Source organism: Oryx dammah, unplaced genomic scaffold (genome assembly GCF_014754425.2).
Source record: "Oryx dammah isolate SB20612 unplaced genomic scaffold, SCBI_Odam_1.1 HiC_scaffold_3, whole genome shotgun sequence".
Lineage (NCBI taxonomy): Eukaryota > Metazoa > Chordata > Mammalia > Artiodactyla > Bovidae > Oryx > Oryx dammah.
In genome coordinates this window covers 86,514,684-86,530,919 of record NW_024070187.1, presented here as the reverse complement: position 1 = coordinate 86,530,919, position 16,236 = coordinate 86,514,684, and the positions used below count along the sequence as shown (strand labels likewise).

The 16,236-nt window shown below is 39.3% G+C and overlaps 1 protein-coding gene across 1 annotated transcript in view; it reads left to right on the top strand.

The window, feature by feature from the left end:
- ADAMTS3 (ADAM metallopeptidase with thrombospondin type 1 motif 3) overlaps positions 1–16,236 on the top strand; it is a 285,859-nt gene that overhangs the window by 203,983 nt on the left and 65,640 nt on the right. The gene's annotated exons all lie outside the window — the stretch shown is intronic.

The following is a 16,236-nucleotide window of genomic DNA, read 5'->3' as shown; positions in this document are numbered from 1 at the left end:
CATGGAATCAATATAATGAAGTGTTCCAAAGCAAACAGGTTAAAGATGCACTAACTCTAATATATTATATGCTTCTTCTGTGAATACAACTGTTATTGATATCAAATACTATGTAGTATATGCCTAGTTTTCAGCCTTGTTGTTAAAGTTACGTGCTCTGGTGAGTTATATTATCTGTGACCATTCTTTGCTTTACCAAGAACTTATTCAGAAACAAGAATAAGAGGAAAAATATAGCACATGAAGTTACCCTTGAACATTATTTTTTCTTTTTTGAACTTTTGGCTTTAAGGATGTTAGTAGAAAGTCATCTGGGACTGCTAAATATGTTGATTAGAGTCAGATGAGAGGATCCTCAAACAGGGCAGGCTTTGATCAATTCCTTTAAGGATTTTTTTAAGATATTCTTTTATTCCGGTGAACAGCATTCTAGGCTGATGAAATAAGAAAAAATGGCAAAAATGAGTAGACTGTGTGATGACTCATAATTATGTTAACCCTCCTGGGGAAGAATTAAAAGTAGGCTACAAAAAGAGGTGTGTAGTTTAGGTAGTGAAATATTTGCATGCACGTGCATGCTCAGTCCCTCAGTCATAGCTGACTCTTTGTGACCCCAGAAGTCACAGAGCCTATCCATCAGGCTCCTCTATCCATGGGATTTCCCAGGCAAGGATACTGGAGTGGGTTGCCATTTCCTTCTCCAGTCGATCTTCCCCACCCAGGGATCAAATCCACGTCTCCTGCATCTATTTGGCCAGTGACAAAAGGTTTAGATTTAATGAAGAAAGGAAATTTGCACTACGTACTCTTGGAGTAACACTTAAAGGAAGACAGTTTAAGTGGCTGAACATAGAATGAGTATGGACTCAAAACAATGAAAGAGAAGACACAGTCCAATATACATAGAACACGGAATATGACATTGGAGTCTGAAGTGCCGACAGAATGGCAAATCTAAGAATATTGTGTAGCAAGAATTATCAGAATTTGGCAATGACTTGATGAGGCAAGCAAAGTAAAAATGACCTCAGGGTTTTGATTGCCTGAATAGGAAGTATTGAATTACAGGAAGATTACTGAAGAATGCATTATGTTAGGATAAGTTGACTATTTGAGAATAATAATAATGAGAAGGCATCGGAGCAGAATGTAGAAATGTCTTAACTCAGTATATGTAGCTCAAGAGTTAAGAAGCATATTAAAATTCAATGACTGACTGATTTGTCCAAGGGAATTGTGTAAAAAAAACAAAAGGCCTTGCTTGGGTGGTTCTCAGACGATTGGAGGCAAGCATAGCATCCAGCAAAGGACCTGGAAAAGTAAAAGTAGAGAGGAATGAAATGTTTAGTTGGAAGACCGCATCAGTGAAGAGAATATGGGCTGATGTACTCGACTGAAGACAGTGAAATTGGTTAGAAAGGAAGATGATTAGAGACAAAGGGAAATAAATCCTAATTTGATTCAGGTCAGCTTCTGTAAAGCTATAGTGACTGTACCCTGGAGTGGAAAAGGATAAGGATGGGTAGCTACAGACTGGGGAGTGAACGTTATTACACTGAAAACTATACAAAGGTAAAATGTACTTCCAGGAATGTTTTGTGTAACAAATGCCTGGACTAGGTCGAAGGGTTTATAAAATATTGCTTAAGAATACCTGTCACATAACAGATGGGCTCCCCAGGTGGCGCTAATGGTAAAAATCTCATTTGTTCAATGCAGGAGGCATAGAGAAGCAGGTTCAATTCATGGGTCAGGAAGATCCCCTGGAGGAGGGCATGAAAACCCACTCCAGCATTCTTGCCTGGAGGTTCCCAAGGACAAAGGAGCCTGGCAGGTTACAGTCCTGCAGAGTCGGACACAACTGAAGCGACTTAGCATGCCAGCACATCATGTAATAGGTGCCCTGTAGAAGTTTGTTAAATGAATGGGTCCTCTCTCATCCCTGTCTTGTACACATCCTGTCGCTTTCGGTGCATTTCTGTCATGTACTAACAGGGACCCTAGTGGAACAGTTATCTGGAAATGTAAGCCAGGGGCTGTATTGTAAGCAGTTCCTAAGGGATATGGGAGAGAAAAATCGAGGTATTAGGCAAACTCCCCCAAAGTACAGAATCACAGAAGGAAAATTTCTAGAGGCAGAAGGGATCTTGCAGGTCACTGAATAGCCCCACCCTCTGATTACACAGCTTTGGATGTGAGGCCCAGTTTTGTTAAATAACTTACCATCTATGTGTCAAGGTTCCGTTCCAGGAAATTGAAACCACACCAGCTATTTTAGGCATGAAAGGATTTAATATAAAGAATTAAGCGCACATTTAGATTCTTGGAAGGACTGGAAGAGTGACCATTTAGGCTTGGGCTCCGGGACTAGTTCTCAGAAGGAGGCAGCTGATTGGTCCACCTGGGCAGCTGCTATTGCTGCTCCAGTCAGGGAGCGGGGAGAAAGAGCGAGCTATCCCTGGACCTGTTGACTCCAAGAAGTTGCTACTGAAGGTGCTCTCTGAGGATAACAAACTGGCAGTACTGCAGCTGTACTTGGCTCAGCATCTACACAGCTGGCAACCAGACCTAGGATGTTACTACAGAAAACCCCAGTCCCCACAGTGTCTCCCAAACCACACTTGCTACTTCTGAGCTCAAATCTTAACCAAAGGCTCACCTGGGAGCCTAGAGGCAAGCACACTGGGTCTCACAGCTCCTGCAGGAGTATACAACACAAGGATGCTGGAATGGATGTCCACTGTTACATCATCAGATTTACACCCCTGTGTCTTCAACTCGGAAAGTACATCACTGTGGGGAGAACATGGGAGGCTTGTCTTGCAGACCCACTATGTCTTGCAGTACCATCAAATCTATGTGCACACAAGAGAATTATGTAGATTCAGCTCTCCTTCTAGAAATCACCTTCCGATGTGGAGAGACCTCAAAGTAGGGCAGCCACTTAATTTGTTTAAACTGGGCCACATTTGAAAATGGAGAGAAAAAACTACTCGTATTTATGCCAGAATAATTAGCATGATGAAGCAGGGCATGGCAACTTACTCCGATATTCTTCCCTGGAGAATCCCATGGACACAGGAGCCTGGCAGACTACAGTCTATGCAAAGAGTTCGGACTCCACTGAAGTGACTTAGGACTCATGCAAGCAATAGGCATGATACAGAACTGTTCCCAAGAAAACAAACTCCAAGCCTATCTACAAAATATATAAGCTTCTTGATGGTCTTACTTCAGCCTCCATCAGTGACCACATCTGTCAACACAGATCTTCACTTTACTTTTTGCTCCGTCCTCTTTAAAGTGCTGTTCCCCAAGGGTATCAGTACTGTTCACATCTTTTGCATATACTATGTCTTTGCCTGGAATGGCCTTCAGTGTATCCCCACATATCTTACTTCTGCGCATCTTTCAAAATCCAGCCCTGCTGTCACCTCCTCTGTTGAAATGTCCTCAGATTCTTCCAGGTGACATGCTTTACATTGTATGAAAGTATCTGTTTATATTTCTTTTTTTTTTAATTTATTTATTTTTTATTTTACTTTACAATTCTGTATTGGTTTTGCCATACATTTATATGACTCCACCACGGGTGTACATGCATTCCCAAACCTGAACCCCCCCTCCCACCACCCCTCCCCACAACATCTCTCTGGGTCATCCCCGCGTACCAGCCCCAAGCGTGCCATATCCTGCATCGGACATAGACTGGCAATTCGATTCTTACATGATATTATACATGTTTCAATACCATTCTCCCAAGTCATCTCACCCTCTCCCTCTCCCACTGAGTCCAAAAGTCTGCTATACACATCTGTGTCTTTTTTGCTGTCCTGCATACACTGTTGGTGGGAATGCAAACTAGTACAGCCACTATGGAGAACAGTGTGGAGATTCCTTAAAAAATTGCAAATAGAACTACCTTATGACCCAGCAATCCCACTACTGGGCATACACACTGAGGAAACCAGAATTGAAAGAGACACATGTACCCCAGTGTTCATCGCAGCATTGTTTATAGTATCTGTTTATATTTCTTTCCCATTAAGCTGTAACCACCTCAGTGACAGAAACTGGGTTTATTCATTCTTTATTCCTAGAAACCAGATCCAATTCTATGTGGAAAATGTGCTCAAGAAATGTTTGGAAATAGATGGATGGACGGAATCAAGGTAGAGAGGAAAGAAATAGGGAATGAAGCAAACAGGGAACTAAAAGAAAGGATGTGGAGGGAGGGAAAACGAGAGCAGGAGGAAAGGAGGTAATGAGCCTTTTCTAGTGATTCTAACTTTTTTCATTTGTGAGGATTATCCTCATATTACCAATCTATGAAAGGTAAAAAGGGTGAAAGTGAAGTCGCTCAGTCGTGTCTGACTCTTTGTGACCTATGGACTGTAGACTACCAGGCTTCTCAGTCCACGGGATTTTCCAGGCAAGAGTACCAGAGTGGGTTGCCATTGCCTTCTCCAGGGCATCTTCCCAATCCAGATATTGAACCTGGGTCTCCTGCATTGCAGGCAGATGCTTTACCCTCTGAGCCACCGGGGAAGGGTCTTTCAAGTTACTGAATGAATTGAGATGAAATCTGTTCACACTCACTTAGAAATAGACTTGTGGCCAGTGGTCTGGATTTCCCATCTGATACTTAAAGAAATTATCAGCATTTATTGACTTTGATGACAATTCATTGATCAGTGATTTCATCCCATCTACATTAATCTATCCAATATGTTATTCCTCAATTTTAGTTGAACATATAAACATTTAGATTTCTTGCACTCAAACTGTAAAAAGACCTTTAAAATCTAGAAAGACAATTTTAGATGCAATCAATACTAGTTTGTACATCAATTAATCTTTCTTGTCTCTCTCTCTCTCATTTTTTTTTTCCAGTTATCTCAACATGATTTCTTTCTTGAGTGAATAGTTTCATCTTGCTTGTTGTGGCCCTTTTGTTGATTTTAAGGGATGGCCCACGATGAACCTGATTTATAGAATTTATTTCTTACCTTCGCTTCTGTAACATGACTTCCTGAAGTTCACCCCCAATTTTCTATCAGCTAAATGTGAATTTTTTTTTTAAAGTCTAGCTCTTAAGTCTCTGGAAAACTCAGTGCAAAATATTTTTAGTGGCTGTTTCAAACATTGTATTCTTTGGACTGTAAAGTGATACCTATGTTTGCTAAGGTTTTAATTTTTTGAACTTGCTCCATGTTTGTGTTAAGTAATAAGCAGATTTGCGAGGGAAGGGTGCTACTCTTGGAAGAAGTTTCTTTCTTGTTTACAGCTTAGGCCTCTTGGCTTAGCCAGCTCGTAATGAACAAAGAAATTCACATTGTTTTATGAGAAAGATGAATAGACTTTTTTTTTTTGAGATTTACTGAATACTGCTCAGTCTTTAATTTCTCTCCCTTTGTATGACACTGTATGTAAAAGGACATAGTCCAAAATATTTAATATCTCATAAAAGTACGATTTTTGTATTGAAAGAGTATTGTCAGGGTTACACTGAACATGTTACTACTACCTAACTTCCATTAGTCCAACTAAATATATATGGGAATTTTACTTAGAAAACTGTAACTTCTAGCAGTATCAGATTAGTAGGATGCAGTATCTTCCAAAGTTAAACTATGATTTTAGCTGAATAAGAGCAACAGAAGAAACAAACTAGGAAACAGATTACTAACAGAGAATTTCTTATATTTAAAATGATATAAACAGCATAAATAACTTGGGATATTTTTATTATAAACAATATTTATATTAAATATAAATTTAATTGTTACCATCCTTTTCAGAGAACTTTACAGCCTAAGAATAGTTTATTAAAGAAAAGGGAAGGAAAATTAGTGACTGTAGCAAGAAGAGTATAGATGGGTTTATCTTTCAGGGTCCTTTTATTTTCAGTTACAGGAACTAACATCAAACTGTCTTTGGTAAGAATTGTTTTCCAAAGTAGTAAGAGAAGAATATCAGGTGGTAGTATTGTTTAATGACTCACAAAACTGAAAAGTCAAGATTTAAAGAATGGTTGCATCCAGAGTCTCAATGACATCATTGGAATATAACTATTGTCTCCATTAATAATCTTCACTTTCTTCTTGTGCTAAATTTAAACCAACAACTCTCCCATGCTCACCCCAAGCACCTTCACTGCTACATTCTGCCAGTTTATAAGCCCAGAAGAGAGAACTTCTCTTTCCTAATAGTTCCAAATGAAACAGTTGTACATCATAGTTTCAGTGCCATGATTTAGGCCATCTGCCCATCCAATTACTAGAGTCAGGGAAATGGAATATAGTACTTGGGCATGCCTGGATCAATTTCCACTGCTAGACCTGAGTGTTCAGGGGTGGAGTGGGGAAGTAAAGCCAGGAGGGTGTAGATTAATGTAGCTACCTGAATTCCTGGAGAAAGACAGATAGCTAACACCTAGAGTTGCCATATATAGAAAGTGAAAATATGGAATTCTTATTTAAAATGGAATATTAGATAAACATGGAAGAAATTCTTAGAATCAGGTAGGTCCCATGATAATATTTGGGACATACTTATACAAAACAAATTGTTGTCTATCTGACCTTTGAATTAAACAGAGAATACAGTATTTTGTCTGACAACCCTGCCCACACCCAAACATTTCAGTGATTTATTCAAGAAATGATTGGAATAGGGCTGAGCAAGCAAAAGTGATGAGTCCACTCCTATAGTAATGAAGAACTGAATGTCAGCAGACATTACTGGGCCAAAAGAGTGTAGAAGTGTTCTGTAGGCAAGCAGATTACAGTAAGAGAAATGAAACATAAAATGTGTGAATGCAAAAGGAAAATAAAAGAGACCAATGGCAGACTGTTACTAGGGAATGTGGTGTTCCCAGTGTCAACCACAAATTGGCATTTACCCAGAGCATTGCCAGCAACTGAGCCACAAAGAAAGGCATTTGCCATCTGCAACTATGGAGACCTAATCCCATGCTGCTGTAGCTGTTGACCCTCACCAACCCCTGAGGGAATTCAGGATGGAGTGAGGCACTTTCTGCTCCAGGGAATCTGGTGGGAATGGTCTTTAGATAGTTGGATGTTTTGGGGAACATATTTTATGATCTCAATCCTTGTATCTCTTCATATCTAGTGCAGTTCAGTCATGCAGTCTTGTCTGACTCTTTGCAACCCGGTGGACTGTAGCATGCCAGGCTTCCCTGTCCATGACCAACTCCCAGAGCTTGCTCAAACTCACTTCCATAGAGTCGGTGATGCCATCCAACCATCTCATCCTCTGTTGTCCCCTTCTCCTCCTGCCTTCAATCTTTCCTATAATTAGGGTCTTTTCCAATGAGTCAGTTGTTTGTATCAGGTGGCCAAAGTATTGGAGTTTCAGCTTCAACATCAGTCCTTCCAAAGAAGCACTAAATCCCTTGATGGTGACATCAGATCCTCATGACTAACAAAAAACCTTTTGTAAAATGAATGCTTCATGGTACTCCCCCTTCACCAAAACCTTGTATATTGACTTTCCCCCACTGCTCCTCCAGGAGCAGTCTCTCAGAGATATCTGATATGCTGCCTCCTGGGCTGCAGACCTCATTTTGCCCCAAATGAAACTTAACTCACAGCTCTCAATTTGTACATCTTTCTTGAGGTTCTCGTTTCATAGTGAAAGAATTCAGAGGCAGAGTGGTAAGTAAGAAGTGAATTTACCTAGAGAGAACAGGGCTTCCCTTGTGACTCAGCTGGTAAAGAATCCACCTGCAATGCAGGAGACCTGGGTTCGATCCCTGGGTTTGGAAGATCCCCTGGAGAAGGGAAAGGCTAGCCACTCTAGTATTCTGGCCTTGAGAATTCCATGGGATCACAAAGAGTCGGACATGACTGAGCAACTTTCACTTTCAGGCTGAATGTAGACCATCTCAGAGGTGAGAGAAAGATCCCAAAAATATGACATGGTTAGTTTTTATGGGTTGGGTAATTTTATAGACTAATGAGTGGAAGGATTATTCCAGTTATTTGGGGGAAGAAGCAGGGATTTCCAAGAATTGGGCAACTACCCAATTTTTGTTTTTTTTTTATGGTTAGCTTCTTGATGAAAGTGAAAGATGAGAGGGAAAAAGTTGGCTTAAAACTCAACATTCAGAAAACTACAATCATGGCATCTGGTCCTATCACTTCATGGCAAGTAGATGGGGAAACAATAGAAATAGTGACAGACTTTATTTTGAGGGGCTCCAAAATCACTGCAGATGGTGACTGCAGCCATGAAATTAAAAGATTCTTGCTCCTTGGAAGAAAAGCTATGACCAACCTAAACAGCATTATTAAAAAGCAGAGACATTACTTTGCCGACAAAGGTCCATCTAGTCAAAGCTATAGTTTTTCCAGTTGTCATGTATGGATGTGAGAGCTGGGCTATAAAGAAAGCTGAATGCCAAAGAATTGATGCTTTTGAACTGTAGTGTTGGAGAAGACTCTCAAGAGTCCTTTGGACTGCAAGGAGATCCAACCTGTCAATCCTAAAGGATATCAGTCCTGAATATTCATTGGAAGGACTGAATATGAAGCTGAAACTCCAATACTTTGGCCACCTGATATGAAGAACTGACTCATTGGAAAAGACCCTGATGATGGGAAAGATTGAAGGCAGGAGAAGAAGGGGATGATGACAGAGGATGAGATGTCTGGATGGCATCACCGACTCAATGGACGTGAGTTTGAGTAAGCTCTGGGAGTTGGTGATGGACAGAGAGGCCTGGCATGCTGCACTCCATTTGGTCACAGAGTCAGACATGACTGAGTGACTGAACTGAACTGAACTGATTGTTAGCTTCAAAACTGTTATGCAGCTGGTGGTTGTGTCATTTGGCATACTCATGTGTTAACACAATGAACGCATAATGAGGCTCAAAGTCTACTGGAAGTCAGTAATCTGCCATCTTGGATCTAATTGGTTCTAATCAGTTTCTGCCATATCCTGCAGCTATGTCCTTTTTTTTTTTAAAGGTTGTACCCTGACCCCTTCTCTCCTAACTCACTGGGAAGAGGAGGGCTTGAAAAGGAGGATTCAGCGATGTGAGTTGCCTATGCAACTTCCATTTCCCCCTCTTTTATTTCAAGGCCTTCTGCTTTCATCTTTTTAAAATAGAATCTCAGTACTATTCATGAACCCATACTTTTCCTAAACATGTACTTCAGAGGAGGTCAGCCTCAGTTGCGAAAGTTGATTTCTGATTGGAATAAGACATGTGTGGGTTTGTTCTTATCTTTGAATAATTTTTACATGGCCCTGTGATTCAATGCCAACCACTGAAACATGTTGTTAAATGTACCAGAGGACCTCTAGGAAAGATTTTTGCCTACTTTTAAGAAAGACATGTAAAAAGATAGAATTTGTGATACCTGGTTGTGATGGGGAATTGGTGCAGCCATTCTGAAAGCTAATCTGAAGACAAGGCCTGTATATCAAGAATGGCAGGATATGAAAAGATGATGTACTTGATATACTGATGAACTGAGTAGTCCAGGAATCACTCTACCTCTGTACCTCTTGTAATGCAAATTAATATATTTCCTGATTACTTGGGATGCTTTAAAGTTGTCTTTATTTGCAGCTAAAAACATTCTAACTGACATATACACATACACAGGACTTTCTGTATATTGGACCTTGAGATGACTTTTCTATTTTGTTTGTTTGCCAGTGATTACAAACTCAAATCATGAAAACATTTTTTTCCTACTTAAAATGTAAGTTTTCTATTTAAATATACCATATGCTATCATTTAAAGTAGTCAGTAAAAACAAAAGCAAACATGTATTTTAGAATTAGAACTTGAGGGAAAAGAAATCATGGAAACTAATATTCATTCAATGGTAATGTCTCTTTTTTAAAAAAAGCAGCAGTTACTTAATGAAACTTCAGAATTGACATCATGAATTGGCCTGAATATATTACTTTGAACTATCATTATGGAATTTCCCAGTTGGTGAAGAGTTCAGCTGCTTTTCACAGAATCCTTTTATGTCTTGGTAGAATGGTGTCCCCATATATGTGGAGATGCTGCTACTCTATCTAAAAAGAATAGAATCTTTGGGGTTGGAATACAATCTTAATCATACTATGATAGAGAATATGATAGAATCATCTACCCTACAGCTATTCCTTATGCCTAAGGAAGAATGGCAATTCTAAGTGAGGTAGCAATAAAGCCAGCTAAAAGTCACTTGCAGACTTGCATCTCCCCATATATGTGGAGATGCTGCTACTCTGTCTTTTTAGAATCATAACAATAGGTGCTTGGTCATTCAGTCATGTCCAGCTCTTTGCGACTCTAAGGTCTATAGCCTGCCAGACTCGTCTGCCCATGGGATTTCCTAGGCAAGAATATTGGAATGGATTGTCATGCCCTCGTCCAGGGGATCTTCTGGACTCAGAGAGAGAACCTCAGTCTCCTGCACTGCAGGCAGATTCTTTACCTCTGAGCTACCAGGGAAGCCCAATAACAGCATACATTTATTTAAATTATATCAGTGGAAAAATCTCTATTGGATGATACAAACAGGTCAACACAATAACTTAACTCCTCTCTGCTTCTGACCTTAACAGATGACATGTGTTGGATTTTACACCTATTTTTAGCTCTCATCTTAGGTTCTCCACCTACAGTTGGAAAATCTAGCTGGGACATTCTAGTCACTTCGTTTTCACAGCAGGAGTCCATTCATGAAGAATGCCAAATTTCTCCTTATAGATCCATTCTGTGTTTATTGTTACTGCCAAACATTTTCTTCCTCATTTTCTGAAGTGGAGGCACTACAGAGAAATCTGCTGTGAGACATTTTGGTAAAGCGAATCTTACTTTATCACTCACTTATTAACATGACATTAACTTGCTTTCCCAAAAGGAGTAGGAGAGCAGGGGGTGGGGGAATATATAGAATACAATTAAACAGTGCCAATGTCATATCTATTAAGACTTGATTGAGTGACATATAAAAGAAAACCCACATATGGCCTATGCACAATGGAAGTGCTATCCCCCTTACACTTTGTAGAACAAAGTCTGATGCTAGGCAGCCCAGGGCTAGGATGCCAGCTCCGTAAAAACCTTGGGGTATCCAATGCCTCTTTATAGCTACTCTCCCAAACCAAGTACATGCCTTGAATCCAAGGTTATCTCAAAGAACTCCTGTATCATGTTCATGGGCCAGACAGCTGGAAGGATTACTAAGTAAAGGACCAAAGTTGCCCATCTACTAAGATGAATCACATTCCTTTGAGGAGCTTGCATATAAGCCTCTCATAAGAACCATGTCAAGCCATTGAGGTGTAAGCAGTACTTTGGTTTATATCGCATTGACTTATCCTAAATCCAGTGTGGTCCTTAGTTACAAGGAAGTCTGCAAGTGACTTTAGGCTGGCTTTATTGCTACCTCACTTAGAATTGCCATTCTTCCTTAGGCATAAGGAATAGCTGTAGGGTAGATGATTCTATCATATTCTCTATCATAGTATGATTAAGATTATATTCCAACCCCAAAGATTCAGAATTTGATCAGAACTTGTACCTTTCAAGTTTTAACTTTTCCCCCTGTCATTTTTCACATCACAAGATTTTTTTCCAGAATGGGAAGTGATTTCATCAGTCTACAGTTAGATTTCCTGTAAATATAAGTAAGCATGTAAACCTGCCATATTCCATCCTAAAAATGTCTTAAGCCCAAATGTTATAATCCACAAAGCAGATTTTATTCTATTTACCTATTTTCTAATCTATTTGAATAGATTTTATTCTATTCAAAATTCTGACTTAACACTAAAGATAACTGTATTTGTTATGACTTGATCACATGTTTGCCCCTGAACACTTCATATTTTCCATAAAAATAGGCTTTTATAATAAAATTTTTTTTCATGAAAGCTCATTTACAGAAAGAATCTGCAAGGGTACAAAAAAGGATATAATCAAAATGTTTCAAAAATATTAAATTCTTATCAGAGCTTTCAAGCTAAGTTTCAAAACTTACATTTTCCAAAAAGTTTGAAAAATAGAAAACTCTCTCTTAAGTGCTAAGGGGATTGCCTTTGATATTTCTGTGAAGCTTGAAAAGGTACTGTAAGGATTAGTTTTTGTAATAAAGTATGGGAAATAATAGTAGCACAGTATAGCTATTGCAGGAGCTTAATTATTGATGGCTATATCGACATGAGTTTGAGTAAACTCCTGGAGTTGGCGATGGCCAGGGAGGCCTGGCGTGCTGCAATCCATGGGGTCGCAAATAGTTAGACATGACTAAGCAACTGAACTGAACTGGTATCTTCAGAGTCTCTGTTTTTCTGCTAATTCTGTTATCACATAAGTCACTTTTGCTATCCAGCTGAGCCACAGCCCTTCAAATCACCTTAAATTCACTTACGTAAGCAGGATGCCAACAGGGTATCATGAGAGATCCAGAGTTTGCAAGACCCACCACAGAATGTCACTATAGTTTCACTTCTTAAACTTGCTTATCGACATCTCTGTGATTCTTCAGTCCCTAACACAGAATACAGATCTGATTGGGCGTGTTTGGACATGATTAGCATCATATGTGTATGTGTTTTTGTGTTAGTTGATTAGTCATGTCTGACTCTTTGACATGCCATGAACTGTAGCTCGCCAGGTTCCTCTGTCCGTGGAATTCTCCAGGCAAGAATACTGGAGTGGGTTGCCTTTCCCTTCTCCAAGGGATCTTCCCAACCCAGTGGCTGAACCCAAGTTTTCCACGTTGCAGGCAGATTCTTTACCATCTGAGCTACCAGGGAAGCCCAGTTAGCATCATCACCTTTAATTGTTCTTATTCCTGTATTTATGGGGGCACAAAGAGAATGTCAGAATTAGACACAGAGGTATCTAAAATTTTGTAAAACTGTGTGTCTGCTTTTTTTATATACTATATTTTTAAACACTATATATTTATTTTGGGCTAGGGTCTTCTTTGTTGCACGTGGGCTTTCTTTAGTTGCAGTGAGAGTGGTTAGTTACTCTTGGTTGTGGTGTACAAGCTTCTAATTGTAGTGACTTCTCTTGTTGTGGAGCTACACCCTAAGGTAAAGGTTCAGTAGTTATGGCACACAGGCTTAGTTGCCCCATGGCATGTCGGTCTTACCAGACCAGGAATCAAATCCATGTCCCCTGCATCAGCAAGTGAATTCTTAACCACTGGACCACCAGGGAAGTCTGTGTGTCTGCCTTTAAACTCTGAAGCTTTATAAAAGCGTGAATTATTAACAATAGGTGTGTTCTAATACCCTCATTGGGATTCCCAGGTGATACCAGTGGTAAAGAACCCGCCTGCCCAATGCAGGAGACACAGGGGATGCAGGTTCGATTCCTGAGTTGGGAAGATCCCCTGGAGAAGGAAATGGCAACCCACTCCAGTTCTTGCCAGGAAGATACCATGGACAGAGGAGCCTGGTGGGCTACAGTCAATTGAGTTGCAAAGAGTTGGACACAACTGAAGTGCCTTAGAAGGCACACATGCACTCAATACCCTGATTAGGTCTATTTACTGTGTAACCCATGGACATTTCCACAAGTTTAAGCTTACATAATTGTTTATGACTACAGGACACAAATTCAGCTTCATTCTGAATATGAATCTGGTACAACTGTGTAATTCCCAGAATTAACATGTAAAGAATTTTTAACTTTCTCAGGGTCTGCCAGACATGAGTACTCAATAAGTACTCATTGAGTGAAGATCAGTGCTATTTCTAAACTAACTCTCTCCAACTTGGTATTAAGCTTTTAATCTACTAAACAAGTTTGTCTCACTGGTGGTGGTTTAGTCACCAAGTCGTGTCTGACTCTTGCAACCCTGTCGACCATAACCTGCCAGGCTCTTCTGTCCATGGGATTTTCCAGGCAAGATTGAATTTAATCCTAATTTTAACTGGAAGCAAGCATTCTAGGTTCTCCTCTGCTTTATCTACTTTGTGCTCCACAAGAGATACTGTTACCCTTATTCATTCTAAAGTTATCAGCATTTCATATTTTCCTTGACTAATTCCAGATTTTTTTCTCACCTTTATTTCAAAAGAAATATAGCCGTTACATTTTTGGTATATAAAATAAAATGTAGGAAGCATTAAAAAGTGTAGAAATCTCTTAACAAGAAATCATCATCACCACCATAACCATCATCATCGTAGTAGTAGCAGAACTATTTGTGGAGCACTTATGACTAAGTACTGTAGACACTATTTTTACTAAAGTTAATCAGAATCACAGCAGCTCTGCAAAGTAGGTGTCATTATCCTATTTTACAGATGAGAAAACTGAGGCTCAGAGAGGTTAGTTTTAAGTAAAATCATACTGCTAGGATGTGGCACTGCCAGGATTTGAAGCCAGGTATATCTGATCATTATATTGTAATGTAGACATACTAGGAAAAATTCATTATGAATGAAGATATGTCACAACCTCAGAACAATTTGTAATTAATGCGGAGGTGTATAAATAAAATCACCAGAAGTTATTCCACTACTGTGTTTCTTTTTTTTTTTTTAATATTTGACATTTGCCCACTTTAGGAATCCCAGAAAAGAACATTGTACAGCACAGGAGGAAATAGGGGCAGAAGTGTTCTTGATTGAATAAAAGCAATGGTTGAAAGAAAAAGACTTCCTTCTTGAGTTCTCATGCAATGAAGAAATAGATTCTCTTCTCTTGCCAGAAAACCACCAATTTGAAGAGGGATGCAAAGGCCAAACCAAAGGTGTCTTACTTAGAGCAGGATGAACTGTCCTTCTGAAATAGGTATTCAGCCTTCTTCATTCATGCATCAGACTTAATGACATGATGACTTTCCTGGGATATTTCCATTGGAGATCGTCACTGACAGTTCTGCCAAAGAGAGCCATTTTTAGAACTGGGAGTTTGTGTGTGAATTTCCTATTTGAACACTGGCTATCACAATCTTTCACATTCTCAAGCATCTGAAGAGACTGAGGTTGAATAGGAAGGTTGTTTGCAGGTGTAGTCTTCTGCTCTTTGTGGGTTTACAGCTCTTAAAAACAGCTTTTGAGGAAAGCTTTCTGTTTGATGTGGATGGTGGTGAGAGTTATGTAAATACTGTGGAGCCAGTGTGATTCCCTTATGAGGAGAAAATTCCCAGCTAATGATCTAGCATTTGAGCTTGGGTCAAAGTGAGTTACAGTCTAGTTTTCTAACCTGAGTAGTCACATTCAGAGCCTCTACTCATACATACAGGGGAGGGTGCTGCTGCTTCTCTATATTTTTTAAAAGTGGAAAGAGTATGAGTGAGACCTGTACTTGTGCAATTCAGTTCCCATGTGGCTAAGGCTTGGTCCTCAATCTTCTTGACCAAGAGACACCACTTTTTCCCCCTCAGCTTTACTAAAACCACAGAGGTGGAGAGGAAAATGTCTGTTCGTTAATGTCAGACACCAATTCAAATGGCTTACAGGCCTCAGTACAACATTAAATAAGCCTTCGTATAAAACATGAGTCAGAATTGGTTCTGTCAAACTTGTTTTTAGATATGTGGCTGTTTTAGTCATCAAGGCAGTATGTAAAATAAAATCCTTTCCAGGTTTTATATATTTGAAATGGGAATGAGGATTCTTTCAGTTGTATATTAGCAGTTTTCATTAATATCTTTTTTAGTATTTCAGGAATATATTTTATTTGTTTAATGCACCAAAGCATTTTCTTCACCAAAACTATGATAATCGAAATCTGAGACAATTAGAACCTAAAAATGCCTCTCTCACTCTTTCTCTCCAGGTAGGTAGGTAAGTAGATAGAAAGATATTCTAGAGATATGTATGTGTATGGCTATCTGTATATCACTTAATGTGTGTCTATGTATATGTATATCTATTTGGAAAGTAAAAGAATTAAATTCCTTCCACAGCATAAAATAAAATTTTTTTAGTTCTATTTTTTATTTTTTTTTAATTTTTATTTTATTTTTTTTAATTTTAATTTTTACTTTATTTCGCTTTACAATACTGTATTGGTTTTGCCATACATTGACACGAATCTGCCATGGGTGTACATGAGTTCCCAATCCTGAACCCCCTTCCCACCTCCCACCCCATATCATCTCTTTGGATCATCCCCATGCACCAGCCCCAAGCATCCTGTATCCTGTATCGAACACAGACTGGTGATTCGTTTCTTACCTGATAGTATACATGTTTCAATGCCATTTTCCCAAATCATCCCACCCTCT